The sequence below is a fragment of the Carettochelys insculpta genome, chromosome 14 (assembly GCF_033958435.1).
Source record: "Carettochelys insculpta isolate YL-2023 chromosome 14, ASM3395843v1, whole genome shotgun sequence".
Lineage (NCBI taxonomy): Eukaryota > Metazoa > Chordata > Testudines > Carettochelyidae > Carettochelys > Carettochelys insculpta.
Genome location: NC_134150.1, coordinates 16,812,501 through 16,836,175, shown reverse-complemented (window position 1 = coordinate 16,836,175; position 23,675 = coordinate 16,812,501). Strand labels below are relative to the sequence as shown.

General features: G+C 40.0%; 1 protein-coding gene across 2 annotated transcripts in view; it reads right to left on the bottom strand.

Moving 5' to 3' along the window:
* Positions 1 to 23,675, bottom strand: part of ZNF423 (zinc finger protein 423) — a 423,757-nt gene that overhangs the window by 398,955 nt on the left and 1,127 nt on the right. The gene's annotated exons all lie outside the window — the stretch shown is intronic.

Below are 23,675 nucleotides of genomic sequence, written 5' to 3'. Positions count from 1 at the left end.
AAAACAAAACAAAAAAACCCACATATTTAAGCACAAAATGGAAAAGCTATCAATCCATCACGTAGCAATTCAAGAGATGAAGAAACAGTTTTAAAAAATACTTTTACACCACTTTGGTAAGCTGGATATAACCCAATACAAACACTGTAAACAGGTATAATAAAACCTGCTTTTCTATTCAAGACATTATCTGTGTTAATGAGCAACCTGCAAGCTCCTACCAAAAGCAATCAGGACCCATAATTACAAGGTAATCAAAAAAGCAAAGGGATGATGTACACCATCCATGTAGGTATTTGTTTTGGCAAATATCCAATTCTTTTATTTTCTACAGCTGAAAAAACAAAACAAAATATTGCCCTTTCACAGCATGCAAAACTATATAAATTTGCCACCTCAAAGATACTCCAAATACAGGAGTAAACCACTCAAACATATCACTGTAATAATAAAAGGTCATGACAGCCAACAGCTGTGTTACAGCCAAAGGTGGACTTGATGTTTTGGACAGTAAGAGACTGCTCCGTAACAGCAACGAAGGGTCCTGTGGCACCTTATAGACTAACAGAAAAGTTTTGAGCATGAGCTTTCGTTGAGCACAGACTCACTTCATCAGACTAACATGGCTACCCCTCCGATACTTGCTCCGTAACAGATATCTTAACTATTTTGCTATTGCTAAAATGTAATGAAGCCTTGGAAATTAGCTTAGTATTAGAAATAGCATTTGAGTCAAAAACAGTCAAAATTCCACTACAGGAGAAATTTAAATTTTTCAAAACTGAACTGATAGAATAGTGATACAGAACACAGAAAAATTTAATGTTACAAAAAACTCTTTCACCAATTTCTTGCACCACCTTATGTCAATATACCAAAAGGTTTAATCAAATGTCATTGTACAAACAAACAGCCAATTGGCAAGGTGAGATCATGCTGTTATGCACAACCTACAATACAATGACAAGAGTGAAAAGTTAAAAAAATATAGCAGCAGTGTTAAATTTCTGTTCTTGACATTTGTCAGCCAGACTTATTGCTCATGTTGCTTTGTGCATGCTAGGACATGCAAAAAAAAAATATTCTCCACTAAAACTTCCTTGGTTCAGCACAAGGTTTCTCTTTTGCGTGCTGTCTGCAACTTGTATACAAAAATGTAAAGACAGAGTATAGGAATTCCAACTACAGGTTGAACCTCTCTCATCTGGCACCCTTGGGACCTGATCAGTTCTGGACAACAGAATATGCCAGATGGTAGGTCAGTATTTCATAGCACATTACCAACACTTCCACTGATTACAGTAGACCCACGCGTAACTCAAATTTTGTGCAAGTCAGGTGAGATGGGCCCCTGGTGGGCTGGTCACTCTCCGGGCTCTCAGAGTGCTGGGGAGCAGGAACGAGGCAGCAGCCTGGTTTCTCTCTCCCTGCTGCTTGCAGGACCCAGGAAAACTAACCAGCACACAGCTGATCAGTTTCCTGGGTCGCACCAGCGCAGGGGAACCGGGAACCAGCCTGTCACCTCATTCCTGTCTCCCCGCCACTAGCAGGACCCGCGAAACTCAGCGGCCATGTGCTGGTCAGTTTCCCGGGTCCCACAAGTGTTGGGGAGCTGGAAACCAAACAGCAGCCTGGCTCCCGGCTCCCCGCTGCTGGCAGGAGCCAGGCGTAGCTTCTCCCCAGCTGCCCTAACTGGGGAGAAGCCATGCCACCGCGGCTGTCTACACCCCTGGCTTCCCTAGCTGGGGGAGCCCAGTGGGCAGAAGGACGCATGGGCGTGGTTTCTCCCAGCTGGAAAAAACAATGTTGCAGCAGCGCTCTGCTCGCTGGGCTCCCCCAGAGGGCAGACAGCCGCTGCAGCAGGGCTTCTCTCCTGCTTCCCCAGCTGGGGGGCTGGAGAGCTTTCACTGTGCACTTAACTCGCATTAATGCGAGTTAAGCGCAAATCGAAATCACACGTATCGGGGGATTACTATACTGGGCTCTTAGAAGACATTTAGGGGTAAATTACAGCTCGATAACAGCACAGAACATTGAGAGTCAGGACTGGTGGCTGGAAACAAACTTTATGGGACCACAGGAAACACACCCATAATGATAAGTGGTCATCCAGCTAACCAAAACCATGCTGGAGTATGGAGTTGCCAGACAAGAGAGTTCCAGATTAGAGAGGCTCAACCTGCAATACCTGTATAACTTTGAACTCTGTATAACACCTCTACTCCCCAAATATTTTGAGATTTTTCTCTGGTTGCACTACTTTCAAAGTCACCTTGCCTGGGCCACTGAAATTACAATTAAGAAAGAGAAAGATTGTGCTTTCTGAACCCAAAAACTACATGTATCTTCTCTATGCATACATCTACATGGCAATAAAAAACATTCACAGCTGGCACACATTCCCTCACTCAGGTCTTGTGGGGCTCTGGCTCCAGGGCTACAAAACTGCAGTGAAGAGGTTTAGACTTTGACTTGGGCAGGAGTCCAGGCTCTCGCATAAATCTGAATATTTCCACTTCAGTTTTGTAATCCTGCAGCCTGAGCCACATTACTTCAAGTCATCGAACATGGGCCAGTTGCAGATATTTAATTACATAGTAGACATATCTTATATGTCTTCAATTGCATAGCTAAAATCAACTTATCTGAGATTGACTTCCCTGTCTGTCTATACAGGGGAAGGTTGATGGAAGTGTTTCTCCCTTGGATGTTCCTTATTCCTTGCCTCTCACAAGGAGCTCGATTTTACCCCGAGAGCAACATTTCACGCATGCACAAAATCAAACACTGGAAGACCAACCCACTCAGGATCGATCTTCCACAACAGTATAGCTGTAGCCCTAGCATGGCAGAATAACACCTGGGAAACTCTTTCACCCTCATCCCAATCCACAAGCAAACAAGTAAAAAAGCTGGTTTGTCCTAATTAAACAATTGTCAGCAAAGAAACAGATTTCAGATTTGTGCTTACAAAAACTAGTAATAAAGATAGAGAAAAAAAATCCTTTCAAAATAAAGGCACTGACATTCTTCAAATTCAGCAAGTGTATAGAAATAAATTTACCATTAAGGAGAAGAAATGACAGAAGTGAAGCAAAATGGTGCTGTCACAAGACAGCAAATAAGCAGAACTAAAGGGACAAGACCACAAAAATGATAGCTTGCCATTTTTATTTGTGTAAAAATAGAAAAAAAGGCTCTATCTTCAATAACTTTCTCATTTGTTCATGCTTTAGCTACTGGAACACTACTTTATGCTTTGTCTACTGTTACCACTAGACTTCTTTAAATGGGTCACCAGTGTGAAAGGTCAGCACCTGTGGCTTTTTCCACATATTTTGCTGTCTTCTCAGACAGGATTTCACCTCACACCCACAATGCCCTGCAATGAGTTCTAAACCTGATAAATATCTACATGCTTTCTGGCAGAGGTAATGTACACAGAAATATTTAAACTAAACACATTAGGCATAGCAGAAGACTATCTAACATAAGTGCTCCCTGGGCACTGGAAAAATATAGGAAACAGCCTTTGAAGCAAACCATCCAGATCTTTAGGACAGTTCAAAATCAGTCATATTCACTGAAACTTGATGCGAATCAGGACAGCATGGTGGGGATGGTTTGCAGTTTTGCAATGCCCCTCACATTTATTTTCCTACGAACCCAAAAATAAAATGCCAAGTGTAATTAAAGGCATACAAAATTGCAAAATCAATCTGATTTTGTTTCCCCTTCAACACACCTGAGTGGTGATAGTTTTACTAGGACAGTGGCACGTTGTCACTGTAATACCCAGTGTCTGAGAACTGGTTGGTTTTAGAGATCTTTCCATCAGCACATTCAGGTATTGGGCCCAGAGCTCATAAAACTTTACAAACGGCCAAAATCACAATGCCAGACTTTTCTAAATGGGTCACCAGTATGAAAGGTCAGTACCTGTGGCTTTTTCCACATATTTTGCTGTCTTCTCAGACAGGATTTCACCTCACACCCACACTACCTAGCTCCATGGTAAGTTCTATATTCCATTTCAGCTAAACCAAAGGTTGACAATAAAAAAGCAGCGGTCTGCCAGGGCTAGTCCCTGGGCAACAGCCATAGCTATATATACACCTGTCTCTCTGCAGGTATCAGACAACTGCACCTCTCGTGGACCATGGATCACCATTCCTGGCCCATGAGAGCATTGGAAAGCATTATAGACAAGGACACTGCTTCCTGCCACTCCCACAGGCCATGAACAGCAATCTATGGCCAACTGGAGCTGTGACCACCCGAAATCTGCAGAGGCACAGCTAAATATAGAGGTGGGAGCCCAACAGGGACTAACCCTAGGAGACTGGCTCTTACCTGCAGGCCAGTATTTGCCCATGCCTGAGCTAAACACTGAAAGGAGAGATGTTTGATGCTTATTTTTTAAGTATCTTCCCAGGGCAGAATTTTTACCTTTCCACTCTCCCCAAAGTTGGGCAATGTATGTTTTTTAAAACAGTTCTCTGTGTTGCATGTTAACTTGAATACACATTAATCAGCACATCAATAATGTGTATCAGAGAACAAACAATGCTGTTCACAAACAGGGGAGAACTAGTAGGAGAAACAGAAGTGGTGGCAACCTGGGCTGCAGAAACCATGAGATGCCAGATTTCAGGATCCTGGCAAAAGGAAGAAAGATGAGCTGTCAAATACAGACCCTTGATCTCAGAAGAGCAGACTTTGACTCCCTGAGAGAACTGATGGACAGGATCCCTTGGGAAATGGATATCAAGGGGAAAGGAGTTCAGGAGAACTGGCAGTATTTTAAAGTCTTATTGAAGTCACATGAACAAACCATCCCACTGTGCTGTAAGAAAAGTAAACATGGTACACAACCAGCTTGGCTTAACAGGAAAATCCTTGGTGAGCTCAAATTCAAAAAGCATGTGCATAAGAGGAGGAAACTTCGACGACTAAGGAGGAATATAAATATATTGCTGGAGAATTCCAGAGAGCAATCAGAAAAGCAAAAGCACAACTGAAACTGTGGCTAGCAAGGGATGTGAAGAGTAACAAGAATGATTTCTACAAGCATGTTAACAATAAGAGGGTGATCAGAGAGGGTCTGGGGCCATTACTGGATGAGGGAGGTAACCTAGTGACAGATGATGTAGGCAAAGCTAAAGTACTCAATGATTTTTTTGCCTCAATCTTCACAAACAAGATCTGTTCCCAAACTACGGCACTAGGCAATGCAGTATGGGAAGGAGGTGGTCAGCCCTCGGTGGGGAAAGAATAGATTAAGAGCTATGTAGAAAAGCTAGAGGTACACAAATCCATGGGCCCAGACTTAATCTATCATAAGGTACTGAGGGCACCGGCAGATGTCATTGCAGAGCCTTTGGCAGTTATCTCTGAAAATGAGTGGAGATCAAGAGAGATCTCAGATGACTGGAAAAAAGGCAAATGTAATGCACATCTTTAAAGAAGGAAAGGACGACAATCCAGGGAACTAGACCACTCAGCCTTACCTCAGTCCCCAGAAAAGTCATGGAGGGGATCCTCAAGGAATCCATTTTGGAGCACTTGGAAGAGGGGAAAGTGATCAAGAGTAGTCAACATGGGTAAGTCGTTCCTGACCAACCTGATTAGCATCTATGATCAGGTAACTGGCTCTGTGGACATGGGGAAGTCAATGGATGTTATATACCTTGACTTTAGCAAAGCTATTGATACAGGCCCCCACAACATTCTTGCCCATAAGTTAAAGAAGTATGGATTGAATACATGGACTGTAAGATAGATAGAAAGCTGACTTGACGGACAGGTCCAAAGTGTAGTGGTCAATAGCTCAATGTCTGGTTGGCAATCGGTCTCAAGTGGAGTGCCCCAAGGATCAGTTCTGGGGCCAGTACTGTTCAACATCTTTATTAATTACCTGGATGAGGGGATGGATTTCACCCTCAGCACGTTTTCAGATGACACTAAGGTAGGGGGACAGATAGATACATTAGAGGGTAAGTATCAAGTCCAGAGTGACCGAGACAAACTAGAGGATTGGGCCAAAAGAAATCTGATGAGGTTCAACAAGGACACGTGCAGAGTCCTGCACCTGGGATGGAAGAATCCCAAGCATTGTTACAGGCTGGGGACCTACGGGCGAAGTAGCAGTGCAGCAGAAAAGGACCTGGGGATTACAGTGGTTGAGAGGCTGGATATGGGTCAACAGTGTACCCTTGCAGCCAAGAAGGCTAACAGCATATTGCGGTGCATTAGGAGAAGCATTTCCAGCAGATCTAGCGAAGTTATTATTCCCCTCTACTTGGCACTGCTGAGGCCACAGCTGGAGCAGTGACTCCAGTTCTGGGCCCCCCAGTGTAGAAAGGATGTGGATGCATTAGAGCAGGTTCAGTGGAGGGCAACGAAAATCATTAAGAAGCTGTAGCACATGACCTATAAGGAGATGCTGAGAGATTTGGGATTATTTTGTGTGCAGAAGAGAAGACTGAGGGGCGATTTGATAGCAGCCTTCATCTTCCTGAAAGGGGGATCTAAAAAGGGTGGAGAAGAGACTGTTCTCATTGGTGACAGATGGCAGAACAAGGAGCAATGGTCTGGAGTTACAGAGGGAGAGGTGTAGGTTGGATATTATGAAAAACTATTTCACCAGTACAGTGGTGAAGCACTGGAATGCATTACCAAGAGAGGTGGTGGAATCTCCATCCCTAGAGGTTTTTAAGTCCCTTCTTAAAATAGTCATGGCTGGGCTGATTTAGTTGGGGGTTTACCCTGCTTTAGACAGGGTGATGGACTAGATGACCTCCTGAAGTCCCTTCCAGCCCTAGAATTTTATTATTCTGTGAAGATGTATGTTTTCTTCTTCCTGTCATGCTGGTTTTTGTTCCACAATCCAATCAATGGCTTCATCAGCCTTTTGGTCACTTCCTGTTTTAGAGGTGTGAAGCTATAATCATGTTAATATAGGCACATGCTTACTCTATACAGCTTTAATGTCTCCTAAGATATTTTGTAATGCTCTTCAGTAATTGTGGTCAGGTGACCACAAAAGCACAAAAGCCAGGAAAACTCACTGCAGGAGTAATAGCCAAGTAGACTTAAATGAAATTCTACAACATATAAACAGTAAAATGAAAATATGGGAAAAGGAGGAAAAAACACACACTTATGTGCATGTGTGTACAATATTTATATATGGTACATACTTTGGGGCTTATTTTTCTTATTTTTTCAAGATTCCTAGCACTCAGATATGATGGACACTGCAGAAAACCCATAATGGATTAGAGAGATATCACGCACACAGGTATGCCTATAGGTATAGGCTGCCTGTTTGTCAGCACCTGTTGTCACAGTAGCTGGATGAAGACACACACTTGCACACAAATCCATGGTCTCCCCAGCAGAAGCAAGAAAAAAAAATTGTAACCCAGAACTGACTCGTAGTAAATGCACTGTTAAATCATAACTTTGAACAGCAAGTTATCACTTCCCCCATATGCAATAATCAGAAACAGCATTTCACTCTAAATTTGAGGTTAAAGAAAACAGTCAAAATAATGAACGCAAGTCAGATCTCTATTGGAGAGCACAGTGTGTGTCTTCCTTGCAACATACATCACCAATTTTACCTCACAAAATGGCAGCTTAAATGTACAGACATACAGATTCCTTAAAAATGTAGCTAGGTAGTAATGGCAAGACAAAAAACACTGACATAGTGATACACACCAGATAAGGCATGTCCTACTTCATGGGGCTGGCTCCAGTCAGATCTATGCAATGAACACTTTGCCAATGGCAGAGTGCTCACAGTATGGATGCCTCTTATGGGAGCAAAACTGCACATAGAGGTGGGGTAGCTGAGTTGAAATAATCTGAGTTTAACACACTATGCAGAATAAAAAAAGTGTTGTTTTGCCATATAGCTGCATCTTTACTTGTGGGTTTTGCTAGCAAAGCTGTGTCCATCAGGGATTACACCTGACCAACATGTTTACGTTGGCTGAAGTTTATGGTGTGGATTTGACACAATTCCCCAGTAATTTACAAAGAAGGCAAGGCACCTGGTTGACAAAGGTAGCAAGAACTGCAGAAACCACTGTACTCATCCAGCAAACCCGAGGAACAGCCCTTGTTGTAGTGGAAAACTTGTTTACGTAGGAATAGTCTTAACGTTAAACATATCTCAGGAAATATATTTCTCACGTTATTTAAAATGAGGCTTTCACATAAAATATGTTGCCAATGAACTGAAATTACATTTCACGTACATAGTTTTAACATGGCGATTCCCCAAACTGTGGGGTGCACACACTCCCAGGCCGGTGCAGAGGAATGTTCGTGGGGAGGCAGGAAGATAGGGCTCTGCCCCAGTTCCAGGCTTGGCCTTGACCACAGCCTGGTGCCAGCCTTGGCTCACAACCAGAGCCTAGCTCCTAGTCCCAGCACCACTCCTGGACATGGCTCACACATTCAGAAGGCAGAACTGGCCATGGTTCCTGGCTCCCACTCCAGGCCTCAGCCTCACTCCTGGTCCCAGCTCCCAAAGGTGTCTGGACACATTGCATTATGGTTACAGAGAAGGTGTGACACAAAGGCTGAAGGGAAGAAGGGTTCTTTGAAAGATGGGGGTTACTTTTGAAAGAGCCATGTCTACATACCTTTCTTCTTTCAAAATAATATGCCAATGAGATACCAAATATGTAAATCTGCACCACATTTGCATTTTCATTAATTTCCCCTCATTTGCACACCTCTTTGGAAAAGGGAATGCAAGTGTAGACACAGCCAAAAAGTTTGTGGACTGCTGTTTTAACATGGCTAAGTACTTCAAAATTAGTTTAATATTTTTTGTCTCTGGGTTAAGAATTATGTTTGCAAGATAAACTTTCATTAGACAATCTGACATTTGCAGGTAGAGAAAAAACACATTAACTCCAATATTCAACATCCCTAATAACTCAGGCAGATACAGGATTAAAAAGGCATCTTAATGTGCATACAGACAAGTGAATTAATGAGCTCCAAAAATTAAAAATGCAGAACCTATATTTAATTTTTAAACAACAAATTTAAGTGGACTTTTAAAACAGACCTCTGAATGACAATAAACATAAGTTACTTTGCTTCCCTTTTCCTCCACTCCCCCAAATAGAAAGCCTAGAAAAATATTTTAGGACCTAACCAGCACCTTAAAATCTGTTCCTCTCATGGTCTTCTGTTTGTTTTCTTAGGTTTTTTGTTTTGTATGCAAGAGACAACAATAGATTTAAAACAACTGGTCTAATACGATCAGTTCTGCCACTAAAAGCTATGAAACAGCAGTTCTTGGATAGATGTGCGTAGGGATACAAAACCCTCATTTACAGTGGCTACAGTTACAGCAGCGAGTTTTGTTGACAAAACTAGTGAAATGTCCACGCAGAAAATGCATTTCATCCACAGTCTTTTGACAAAACTCAACACTTTTGCTGTCAGTGTTCTGCCTCTCAGCCATAAGGCACAATGCCGCTGCTGACAGATCCTGTTGACAAAAAAAGCTGTGGGGACACTGTGAGGGCCTCTCTCTTGACAGACAAGACATCCAGAACAATGGGCAGCCCTGTCTGCTATGCTTCCACAGCTGTGCCTGTTTTGTTGAGAGATCAGCCAGGCAGTCCAGCCGCTCTGTCGACCGAGTGGAGTGATCTTCTGATTGGCTTTTGTGTGCGGCTGCACGTTGTTGACAGAAGTTTTGTCAGGATATCTTTTCCGACAGTTACTTCTGTCGACAGATCGCTGTAGTGTAACCGTAGCTAATTAGGCATATCAAGGAGGTCAGGGCTGGTCAACAGCCGGTGACAAATTAAAATTTCTTTTTTCTACACATTTTCTTTAGACACACACTGTGAAGATAGGCCTACTGGCAAGAAAAACAAAAAGGACATTAAAAGGACTACTCTTTAGAAAATGAGAATAAGGTCTCTGGTCAACTCCTAGTCAGGCTTACACACACTGTGAACCACACTGACATAAGGTTGAAATTTACACTACAAATAGTCTCACAATTGAATATTGCAACTAAAAGGGTATCTTCCTTCAACTTGTGCTCTTGCTTCACCAAGGTCTCTTAGAAGCACCTTAAAGTACCATGAGAGATACCAACACCGTAGCTAACATGCCAAATGAGAGTTAGCGAGAACCACGAGATTTTCCACAGATTTCCATCTCTTCCAGGCTTGACTTTCCACTCTCTTGTAGCATTTCCTATTGGTCGTTAAAAAGGTACATTGTCTACTATACTTTTAAAATCAGAGGCTGGGGGGCCACATTGTGGCACTTTCATGCAGGCCTTGTGGATCTTCCTCAAGACGTAAATTTCACTGTTCAGCAGCTTAATTATATTTAATACAAGAAACTCTTTTTAACACTACAGTTACAAAACACAAGCTACCCAAAAAACAAAACAAAACATAGTTTTACAAAGGTTGTCCTATGCCTGCCAAGAGGCAGGGAATATTAAACTAGGAAAGGTTTGGTTTTTTTTTGTTTGTTTTTTAAAGCCCTTTTTGCACTGAAATCAAAGAAAAAGCATGAGATTTTAAACACAAGTGTCAATATAAATTGTAATTCAGGCAACCATAGTTTTGTTTCAACATGACTGGTATTGCATTTTATTGACATGCAGTGTTTCAGATTAAGTACATCATACAGTCATTCCGACCTTGAGATCTTCTAGTCCACTAGGGACGTACAGGTAGTGGGGGCAGCTAGGGAGGCCAAGCAGCATTCCCAGCTGCCCCTTACCCACCACATGCTGGGGCCCAGGCTGCTCAGCCCCAATGAAGTTTCCCTTCCCTGGCTGGTCTGCAGCAGCCACCCCAGCAAAAGGCCCCTGGCTATTTCGAAGTCCTCTTATTCCTATCTGCTCATAGGAATAAGGGGACTTCGAAGTAGCCGGGGTCCTTTCGAAAAGCAGCCCCGTCTGGACGAGCTACGTGGTGGCGAGCCGCATCAATTTCGAAGTGCCACAGCCGCCCGCATGCTAATGAGGCGCTGAATATGTATTTCAGCGCTTCATTAGTAAACTTCAAAATGGCCATTTGCATGGTCATTTAGAAGTTTTTGGCTAGTGTAGACGTAGCCAAAAAGTTTGGCTTTCATTCTGGCTTGCTTGTTTTTGTTTAAACACTTTCTTCAGAGCACAAATTCATACATGCCACAGCCACAAAAACAGTTGAAACTCCAAGGAGTTACAAGTCTTAAATAATATTTTTTGCTTACATTTTTAACTAGAAATTTTTGAGAGTATATTTCATTGTACACTGTCTGACAAGAAAAACTATATATAGACTATAGGTTGAACCTCTCTAATCAAGCACCCTTTCGTGCCTGACACTTTCCTGGCACCAAACCGGAGAATTTGCTGGACCAACACATCTACTGATTACTGGGCTCCGAAAAGACATTTGGGGTGAATTACAGCTAAATAATGGCATGGGACTCAGTGTCAAGACCGGTGGCTTTAAACAAATTTAGGGGACCATGGGAAACTTGGCCACACCCGTGATAAGTCGTTATCCAGTTAACTAAAAGCGTGCTGGATTACAATTGTTGCCAGACGAGAAACTGCTGACTGCACAGGTTCAATCTTTAGGAAGAAAATATTGGTAGAACTAGAGAGGAGAAAGTCTTTTTATGCAGATTTTTACATGTTTAGTACCTTTCTTATTTTTCCCTTTATGCTTTTCCTTTTTTTTTTTTTTTGTAGGTTTTGTTTGGATTTTCAAGTGTGTATGCTCTGTTCATTTGGAATTTAAAAATGAAGACCAAATACACACACTTCCAGATGAGTTAATATAACATTTCTGCCAAATGTCACAGCTAGTCATCAGGTAACTCATGTTTCGATTTCTGCAGAAGAAAATATGTTGGGCTCAAAGCACTTTTTTCCTCCATTCCTTAGTCTTGTTTTTATTCCTTTAGCACTAGTATGATGTTAATTTATTTTCCTTCTGTTTTTCTTTGTTTACATCTTTTTTCTTTCCTCAGCCGTTAAATATTGCATTTTTCTCTAGCATGTTTTCCTGTATATTTCCTCTGTCCGCACTCCAGTTATATAATGGAATAAGGTAGAATACTACTTTTGAAATGTCTTTATTTCACACTTTCACCCAACATTTTAAGTGGATGTTAAGTATACCTCTTCATCTCCTGAGTTTCATTCACTGCATGTAGCTCCAGAGCACCATTTTTGTCTCTGCCGTTTTAATGTGGTGCAACTATTAGAGATTTCAACTGACCTACCACATCGGTCAAATGAAGGATGGAAGAGATGTTCTCTGTTGTACTGGGTGCCGGATATTATCCGTGGATATCTGGAAGTTCACTTACTCTCTCATTCCTTATGTAAATAACACTGGAGGGTGAAATACTGGCCCCTTGAAGTCAACAGCAAAATTCCCACTGACTATAATGGAATTAAGATTTCACCTTGAAAGACTACTAGGCCTGTTGCAGCATCATTGATGTCAATGAGAATTTTGACATTAATTTCAATAGGAACAGAATCATACCTCTGCTGTGTATTTTAGGCATCCAATCATGCTCCATTGTAAAAGTTAATGGAAAAATTTCCATTTACTTCAAAAAAGAGATGTAGATGGTGCCTAGTTCTCTTCCAGTGCAGGACTTAATCTTTTTTTATCCCCACAAAGCCACAGGATTTCAAAGTATAGTACAGTGGCTCTGTCTTGCTTAATAAGGGACCCTCCACATTCAATGCATGATGGAAGCGACTAAAGCCCAACCACTCACCAAACTGAAAGCAAGACTAATCTAGCTGAACATTAAAGTAGAAATCACTGAACTAAATGCTTGCCCACACTTGAAATGCTACAGCAGCACTATGCAGGGGATCCACCTTTCTGAAGAGGAAGAGCTGTCTACACTCGGGCTATGCCCAGAGGTCTCCAGCCAGAATTCTGCTGCATCAGGAGTGTTCTGCTAACATCCCTGTCTTCCTCATTCCATGAAGAAGAGATGTCTCTGGAGCGGAGATTTTCACCATATTTGGTCCCGTGCGAACAGATCAAATGTCGGGAAAGCCTCTCTTGACAAACTGTACAATGCACTTGCATATTTTTTACCGACAGTTCTCGGCAATCTAGACGCAGCCTGGGTTTAGGCCTGCTTAACTATATTGCTTAGAGGTGTGGATTTTGCCACTGCTGAGCACTGTCTCTGGCCTGACCTAACTTTTTACTGTAGACCAAGCCTAAGACAAGTGTTGAAATCAAGAAACATGTGAAGGGTGGCACCAGGAACCAACCTAAACCCACCCTGTTGAATTCTCTCAGGAATACTGCCCACTGCTCACAAAGACCTGTGGAGAAATTCTGACATGCAATAACCAATAACAGCTTTTATGGATCCAATGCACTGGTGGATTAAACCAATGCAGACTGTTACAGAGGGATACATTTTCATTACAGAGGAGAAAAAGGAAATTTTTTTTGTAGTCTGGGGGCCGGAGAAGGGTAAGAGTTAAAATATGCATATCACATCAGGAATAGAGAACTTTTTTTCCCGTTTGTATTTAAAAACAAAATCTGGAAAGCAGCGTTTGGTTACATTTGACCAAACCTGTGGAAGGTGTTACATGAATCATACATTCCAAACTTAACTGTAACACAGTAACCATTTAATACTACATTGGTAACCACAAGAGATCATTAATAAATTAAATGAGTGGGCATTACATGTCCCACAACATCCATACAGTGCATTTAAACAAATTGTTTTTCCTCTGTATATATATTTTTCTCTAGAGTATCTTAAAATGAATTCTCTAACCTGAATTAAGTCTGACTGTAACTAATCTGAAGGAGAACATTATTTACCAGGTTTCAATTATCGAAAATGGTAACAGGAAAACAGTCTTTTTGTTCTGTTTGTACAATGCCTAGCCCAATGGGGTCATCGCCCATAACTATGGTTCTTAGGTACAACAAAGGAAAAAAAAAACCAACAGTCACTGTTCTGTTTCTGGTCTAACAAAGAGAAAAACACTGGGTCCAAGAGAATCAGCTTCATTAAGCTGTCCTGACAAAGCCTAGAGGTGGAGTGCATTCTAAAAAAAGGCCACAAATCAAGATCATTTGACTCCTCACAGTATTTAATAAAAATACTAGGACTACCTGTCTTTTCCAGTACTGGAAACATTCTGCTATCAAAAGGCTGGGTTGCATTTGTACTTGCCATTCTACATTCATAGCAAGAGGCCCTTTAGGCATGTCTACACGTGCCTTTTAAAGCACAAAAAGGTCCCTTTTTCTGCACACAAACTGCAGGAACACCAACACTTGCCAATAACTCCAGAGTTTCACTGCAAAAAGAAAACCACTACCATGAAAGACATACACAGCTCTTACCGGTGATACTTCTGTGACAATATGCAAGACACTTGCCCATTTTTTATGCAGCTTTCAGCCTCCGGAGGCTATCCCACAGTGCACAGGTGACCACTCTGGCCAGCACCTCTGCTTCTCTTGACTGCAGGCAAACAGATGTCTGCTCCACCCCATGTCATGCCCCAGGAACTCTGAAGCTCCCTTTCCCGTTTCCTTGGGAAGTGCTCACTTATCTGGCCAGTTGACAACGGCTGCTCCAAAAGCAAATAATCCCCCGCCTGAAGTAATACTGAGCTACTGGAGCTGATCAATGTTTGAGGAAAGGAGGCTATGCAGGAACCCAAGAATGCCCCGTGAGCTCCACCACCTTCCCACAAGATTCATCCTCAAAGTGGAGGGAGCTGCACAGTGGAATAACTGCAGTCAGTGCACCACAAACGAGAACGTGATCTGACACATATGGCAGTCAGTGAGAACACAGACCAGTCCTTTTTTTATACCAGTTCCTGATTACCAGTGAACTGGAGAGCACAAAAACTCTCAGTGTAGACATATGATCCGTCTATACTGCTAACGGTAAGGCAAAGCCACGGCAGCACTTCAATACGGTAGTGTGGTCATGGCATCGGCGCAGGGAGAGAGCTCTCCCAGCACTGTAGGTAAACCACCTCTACAAGGAGAGCAGCTAACAGCACTGGGAGTGTGTCTCCTAGTTCTAGGGGTTGGTTTACATCAGTGCTTTACAGTGCTGTAACTTGTGCTCGAGCTGGGGGGAGGCGATTTTCACATCCCTGAGCAAGAAAGTTACAGCGCAGTGAAGTGGCAGTGTAGACAAGCCTGTAGCATTACTGTTTGTACAGCTCTTAGGATACTGTAATGTGTTCACCCGATAACTAACACCAACTGATCCCTTTAAAATAAAGGTCTAAAAGTAAACATGAGTTAATATCTGCTGCTGCAACATGCAAGCCCAATGACCATCTTTAAGCCCCAAGGCAGGTAATTCAGTTCAACACGAGACTGGCGAACAACAGTATGTTTTATTTAATTAGGACGAACAGAAGAGATAAACCTCACAGCAGGGCAGATAATGACAACTTTTCAAAAATAATTCATGGCCAGGTAACAATAGGGCAAATTTCAATTACATAAAATGCTAAAAAGTTGACTTAACATATCCAAAAGGGAAAAGAAAAAATTAATAAATGCACTGCATATGATTAACAACTGGCATTTGCAAGTACTCCACATTGTTCTGTTGCCTAGTCTGTTGACAGAAAGCAAAACGGTTTTGTTGCTAATCAAATGCAAACAACAAAATGAAGTCACTTAGATACATACTTTCACAGCAACAATATATGGAAAAAGCAACCATACAGTGAAATGCTAATAACACGCACCAATTCATTGGACCGCAGATATCTTTTAATCAAGTCTCTCCTATACAGCTATTTTAAAAATACTACTAAAATTATAAGCTTATGCCTACTTTTGCTGGAAAAAAAAAAGTCACAAGAGAATTTAACATCTTAGTGCCTTTCCTTTAGCCCACTCAACAAAATGTCTCTGGTTAGTTTTTATATATAGTATCTTCTTAAAATTATATTTTTTCTTTTCACTAAAAAGGCAACTAACCTGGTTTTCCACTTTTACAAATGGACTGCATGAAAGAAGCTGCACAAAGTACAAACATAGCCCAAGGCTTTGGTTCTGGACTCCACAATTAAATTGAATACATTTACACAGTCATGATCCTTACTAATTCTCACTTTACTAATCTACAAAATGTAAATTCTCATACCCCCTCCCCTAAATAGGTAGTCTCCTCCATTTGTCATCTAATATTTAAAAAATAGCATTGTAATAGGTCTCATATTACTAACAATTCATTTCTACAGTATATTCATCACAATACTATGAAATGCCATTGCAGCCATCTTTTGTCATAGGTATTTTGGGGAAGTGCGCATTAAATGACCTGATAAGCTAGATAAGTGGGGTTGATTTGGAATTTATAAGGCAGGTCAGTTAGTGTGGCTGGTTAGTATCTGTTGTTTGGGATGCCAATATGCTCACAGTTTAGCTAGAAGATACAGTTTGGGATTAAGTATGAGGGTAAATGTATCTCTTTTTAAATCAATTAGTGGGTTTCATATTTTTAAAGTGTTGTGGAGCACCACAAGCTTGACCCTACAAATAGAAAATAAATGACAAGAGACTGAATTATTGTTGTAAAAATATCTCTGTAAACACTATTTATAAAAGCAAAGTAAAGGTGAGCCCCAGAATATAAATAACTATTGCAATTTACAGACCCACAAACAACCTGTTTTGTAAATGTTCATTGTAATTATTGATTCCTTGATACCATCACATGCATTTTTCATACTGAAATTATTTCAATCTAGTTAATCAAGTAGGTTTAAAATAAAGTTAATTTGGCACGAGTCAATCAATAGAGCCAAACCAAAAGCCAGTTTAGAGTAAGACAGTTTGTGTTTACATACTTTTTAACACATCTGTAAGACATAATTTTTTATATCCAGTTCAGAGGATGGCAAGAACATCTGCTTTCACTTCAAGACATTAATTTTCAATTATTGAAGAAAAACAAAATAAATCTTTATAAATTACTGGTAACTATGGAATCTTTTGTTACTCTATTCATTTTTAGTAAATTAGAAATCCCACAATTAACACTCTCAACAAGGGCTTTCTGATAGTTATTTGTCATTTGAGGCAATTCAATAATGAATTATACTCTTTATGCTGCTCTGATTTTTCACAAGTATGTTTTAGAGAAAACACAATACACATTCCCTACTAACATCTATTGGTTTGTAATGTTATCTTCCAGTTGTTAGCATTTGCTATAACATGACTAAAAGGATGAGATTTCTATCTTCTGCTAATTTTTGTCTAAGCCCTCCACTTTATCTGCCATACTAATTTTAATTTTTCCCTTACATTTAATAGTTACACCTATAGTAAACTTCCATATCTGGGAGTCCTGGGACCAGGAAGTTGCTGGATTTTCAAATATTCTGGATAATAGAAACGTATAGCTAGCAATGCCTAACACTAAAGAAAAACAAGATTAGATATTAAGAAAAACAAAAATATATGCAGAGTACTTCATTTACCAACAAAAGTAATACTGTACTTTGTAAACTTATACTATATTTATTTCTATTTATTTTTACTCTACTATATTCATGGAAAATGTAACTAAAATTTACTTATGCTTAAAATGCTGGTTACTTGAGAGTTCTGGATGATAGAACACCAGATAGGGAAGAGTTTACTGTATTAGGACCAAACGGATCAGACTTAAAAGGCTTTTGCATATAATACTTGAGTTCCAATCAGCAAGCTAGTTAAGCAATACAGAGCTCCTCCTCAGGAAATTAGACCAGAGGAGAAAGGAAAAAAAAATAAAATAAAACAAAACAACTTCTGGGGCTCCTGGGAACTCTCAGTGGACTCTTCTATCAAGCTACACATGCAAATTTAAAAACTACTACATAAGGGAAAAATCAAAAGGTGCTTGCTCAATGTACTGCATGGGTTTAAATGTTCTCATAGCATCCACACCACAAAGAACCAACATCATCTTCAGTGATGCTAAATCACAAAAATGCAGTGCTACGCAGAGAACAAATCAAGAGTGTAATCTCACTTGATAGTAGTTTTATCTATTTTAGCTGCTGCCTTCTCTATCAATAAGAATCCTCTGAAACTTGAATGAACTGTAAAATTAAAGGATAATCACACAAGTCTATTGTATTTGGCAATTATGATTATGCTTGTCAAAATTTAATTTGCAGAACGTACTGTTCCACTACCATCAAATTCTTCTCTATCAGCTGGGAAAAAAAGGGAAATTATATCTTTAAGACACATATGAAAGACATTGTTACTTCCACAGTCAACTCTGTAACAGAGCTCCGACATTGTATAATTGACTTTGCAAGCAGAACAACAGCAATATAACAAAGAAAATGTCAGTGTTTTCACAGCGCTAATCTATAGCACTAGGAGGGCCTCCTGCTGTCAGCCAGAGCTGACAATACAATAGCTTTCAAAGGGATATTACCATCACGCTTTTATTCCTGACATCAATCAAGACAAAGAGAATCCCTTTCACAAGACATTAAAAATCAAATCTTTGTATGAGCAGATAGGTAAAACAGCATTCCTTTAAAGATCATTCATAGCAATCAACTAATTGGAGCCTCAAAAAACGGTGAAGTATTTTTATTTACTTTGCATTCAATGAAGTACAGAGGAACCCTGCTTTTTCCTGACTGACACAAATGAGGCAGGTATGCTGTGAATCAAAAGTTTCTATCAGCATTTTTGCCAACTAAAAGAAAAAAAATGACAGCCATTCTACAACTTCAAGTAGGATAACAAATCTAGACTTAATTAGCGCACCCTTTTTGCAAAACAGTTTGATTACTGACAAGCATGTTTATGCACAAAATACCATTGCAATCTGACAGCAATTTGCAGAACTGTCAAATTCAGCAACCAACAGTATCTGATGTTTAAAACCTTGTGTCAATATGAATGTGGTTCCCACAAATTGTATTCAAGGAATTCCTCAACTAAATTACATAGAACCTGGTTCTATTACCAGGAGCCTAGTACTTCACATGCCCTCTTACTTAATTGGTTCTCAAACATAAGTAAACTATAACATATGCTACTATTTAATATAGGTTTTAACAGAAACCATTAATAATCCTCATCGTCAGTGAAATGGCAACTTGAGAATACACCTCTATAAAGTTAGGGGGAAAAAAAAAGAAATATCTTTACCAAGTTTACCTTATTAAAGATCACTTCTATAAGAGAAAATAATGGTGCACTGCGATCTTCACACATGCAGTATGGTTCCAAAGCTCACATTCAGCTGATTTGTTTTGATAGGAATAAAAGTACATCTCTTCTTTGCAAATTTTAACCATAAATGCCACTGACAAAACATATTACTGACAACTTGACAAAAAGATTTTGATTAAAAAAGAAGTCTTCAAAAGTGAACAATCTACAAGCACATATTTAAGATGAAAAACATCTTTAGGACAGCCATGCATCTTACAGCACTAACTGTTGACACAGCATTTAGTCTATAAAAGACATAATTATGTTAAAAGTTGCCATGAACTCACCATATCACCTGCTTTCATGCTATAACCCCCCTCTAAGTCAGCTTTACTTAAATGAAGTAGAATGTTCTGTCCAATCAACCAACTTGTAAGGTTGGATTCCTTGAAATGTGCCCATTCAAATTAATGGTTAAAATAAATCCATGTATTTAATTCCAGACTTAAATCCCACATCAGGGAAAATTCCACAGCAACCAACCTAAATGGAGGGTTACTAATACAGTGATTGTTGCAACTTTTTATTATACTGAACCAGAAATCCAGGGTTACAGTACAAGTGCAGGTTTGTTCTGTCATCCAGCTGCGCGTCACAAATCTTCATTCCATACTATTTAAAATTGGCATTTGATACTCCTGTCAAATTAGTTTGCAACTGTAATGACAGAGATTTTACTATTTCTTACTTTTACTATGAATATGCAGTCAACCTGGGTTTTACATGTGGAAAACTCCCTTCTGTCACTGGCACAGTTATCTCATTGTAGTACTTATTAAGCTTTTGGCATGGAACTGGATGCACACATCTCAACAGTGGTTACTAAATACTATTCTATAATACCAAATAAAAACCTATTTGAAGAAGCAATAAATTCTGTGCATAGACCTATATAATTTATACTTGTTTTCCTTTTCAGTTGAATTGGGAAACCTGTGACCTCAGAGTGACTTTATTTATTACATCTCAATTATTTCCATAGAAACTTGTACTGTGACATTTTACTAGGCTGCGAACTCCCCAGACTACAAGTTATATATGATGGACTTTTTCAAAGCCAAAGATATGGATGAGTAAAAGAGAAGGAAGAAATTCTCTCTCATACATTCTAGTTAGCATCATGTGCATGCACAAACACAGAGGTATGAAAGACATAGTAGCCCAAAATTCCACCATTAACCAAGATACTCTTCAGACTTCACATTAGTCAATATCAGAAAATGTAATTTACACTCATTTTATTCTGGACTAGAAAAGGGTATTTTCCAGTCATTAGAAGGGTATGCAAATCTTAGCATCTTAAAACTTACTTGATCATCTATAAAAACTCAAAGATATTTAGAGATATCTATGCTTTAGAAGGCATGGGAAATGTTTTATATTGAATACATTAATATTCAGTTTAAACTAATTATGCCAGCTGTACCCAGATTGATGTAAAAGTTAGCTAAGTGAAATAACAATGCCTCATGGTGAAAACTGCCACTTAAAAGCAATGATGAAATAGAAAACATTAAAAATAAATGACAAATGTCTAATTTTATTAAATAAAAAAGTGTCAAAGGTTATTGTCAGATTAGCTTTTCGATCTGAGAGTTTTTCAATGCCATATGACTATTTCCTGTACATGTAGTACTTTATCATAGAATAAAATATTTTGAAAGTCTAGTGGCCTGTCCACCAAATGGGATCCCCCTGACCAAGGAAAGTCATGACCCGAGGCCTGTATGAATCTTTCATACTGTGATTCTTTTTGTTTCCAATGCCATTTTCAGAACATGCACTAGAAATAGTTATACTCTCTCCTTCTTCCTCCTATAGTCTGTAACACTTCATATACTAATTACAGAAGAGCTTCATTTACAGGAGCTTGTCCTGAAATGTGGAGGTACACAATATCATGCGGTTAAAGTGACACACAGGATAGAAACTAAAATACTGCTAGTCTGTAAGAAATACATTCCAGTTTTTTGTTTAAGGTGGAAGTCTGACTTTCCCAATAATCTAATATACATTTGAGAGCAAGGATTATTTACAAACATAAATGGGAGTGTATTTCAAAAGAAAGTATTATGAAACAGCATTTCACATGCAGTATGTCTTCAATACATCAGGGTTTTGTTCAATAAAAAGAATCCAAAGTTTTGACACTTTTGTGTTGCTATAAAAAAGACCAACCCACTGAATTTCTGATTAAATACTTCTATTTTATATATGAGATAATAAAATGTTAGCCAAACATTTGCCTAACCTTTCAATGACTTTCATGAGTAAACATGCTAAAGCCATTGCAGCATTGTCACATAAATTTACTGAAAACTCAGAAAGAATGCAGTTCACACAATACAGCACATACATATTCTGGGCCTTGGCTTTTATGTGTACATTTTGCAGACAGCTGTTTTCTTGGAGTGACAAAATAACAGATTTTAAATAACTCTTAATGGTAAATTTTAAATACTTCATTATGTTCTAAAGAATGACTATTTGGGATGAGTTTATTTGTAAAACTTCTGTCCTAAAACATCACATGCTATTTCAGTGCATCTAACATTAAATCTGACTAGTGTCTCTATAGTTCCTAATGACTTATTCATCTTAAATTTAAATCTTGTGTGACAGGATATTAATGCCTGCTGTCTTTGATCACCCTTAAGAGTACTGCACAATACACAGAGAAGACAAGGAATCAAAGGCTGTTCCTGACGGTGCAGAAGCATTAATTTCACCTACCTGCTAAGATGCTATTTTTTTTCCAGAAGCATACTATTCAAACTATAAGATCATGACCAAAAGTCTTGGAGTACACTAAATGATGAAGTTTATCTTTCCAAATTATTTTGCTAGAGTGCCCTCTGACATGGAGATTCTATAACAGTTTTTAAATCAATGTGCTTATAAAAATTTGATTGTATCCATCTTTAGTTCATTTAACATCCATCATCATGATAATTTTGTTTGAACATGTTCTCCAGTTAACAGTTGCCCAAACAGTTACCTCACTGCATCTTGGTAACTTCTGGTTTCAGCTCCATAACATCATAACCACTTGATATAAAAGGGGCTATGATAGTCAGATATATGTCATAGCCACTGTGTTCAAAACGCTGGAAAAAATAACTTGTTAGGACAGATAACATCATGGATTCTCAACAATACTCAGAGTTCAAACGGTTTTCAAAAATTATTTTAAAACAAGGAAAACTTCACAATAGCCCAATTCTTGTCTGCTGACACTGGAACCAACTTTGTAGATCTCTTTTTAACCTTTTCATACCAACCATAAAGACTCAGCAAGATGCATGTGAGTAAAAGGTACACAAAAATACAGTCACAGGAAATCCAGTCTGCCATGACACACAGATTCCACGTGGAAATTCACAAATGCTATTTGTCATGCTTCCCTACCCTTCTTACCCCCCACCCCAAGTAACCAGTTGGTTCCTGTTAGAGTAACAAAGCTATGCCACTATCTCTAACTATGCCTGCAGTCATAGACTTGAAAGCCAGAAGGCGACATCATGATTGTCTACCCTGACCTCCTGCTCACAGAACACCTCCAGTCTTTCAAAGCAGCAATGGGGATAAGGGGAAAAAGTGATAGAGGCTGGCAGCCATTATAGAAACAGATAATCTGAGTGTAAGGTTATGTCTTTGTAAAAGATAAATGGTGGGAAAATTAGCCCCAAAAAGGCCAGCTCTGCACATAAACAAAGCATGCAATTGCACAGGACTGCAGTATATGAGGGATAGGAAAATGTTCACTGACTCTATAGTTCCACTGGCCCTCAGCTGCAAGGGACATTCAGCTCCTAGTGTGCCAAGGCCAACCAAGCCCCTAAAATGGATGATGGAAAACCATGGGAAGAACTTTTCCTCTCCCCACACAGGTGCCATAATGCAGATGATCCATCACCCCCTTTGCCCTTTCAGACAGGAAGTAAAAGGAGGTTTCCATACTGAGAGAAGAACATCCCCACCAATCAATACAGAAACTAGTCACTAATTAGAAGCAACGCCTCCTTAGGCTAGTGTTAGCAGAAAAGGGAGACCCCTGTGATCCAGGCTGTGGGAGGGCCTTCTCCAAACCGGGCACGTTTCTCATGAAGACCTACTGGCTGAGCCACCAGACCTACTCCCCTCCACCGTCGTCGGGGGAAGGGGATCTGAAAGCCAGGTTTTCCGTGCCTGGCCACACAAACATTGCTGGGCTTCGGGGAGTTGGGCAGAATTTCGCCAGGTCCCGGAGCGGGCCTGGGTGCGCGAGTTGGTCCCTTGGGTGCGTTTGTTGCCCGAGGGTGCGAGGTGGGGCGGGGGAAGGGACGGAGGGGGGGGGGGCCGCTGCTGGAACTAGGGAGCTGCAGCACCCCCTGACTTGAAGTGGTTTCCATTATA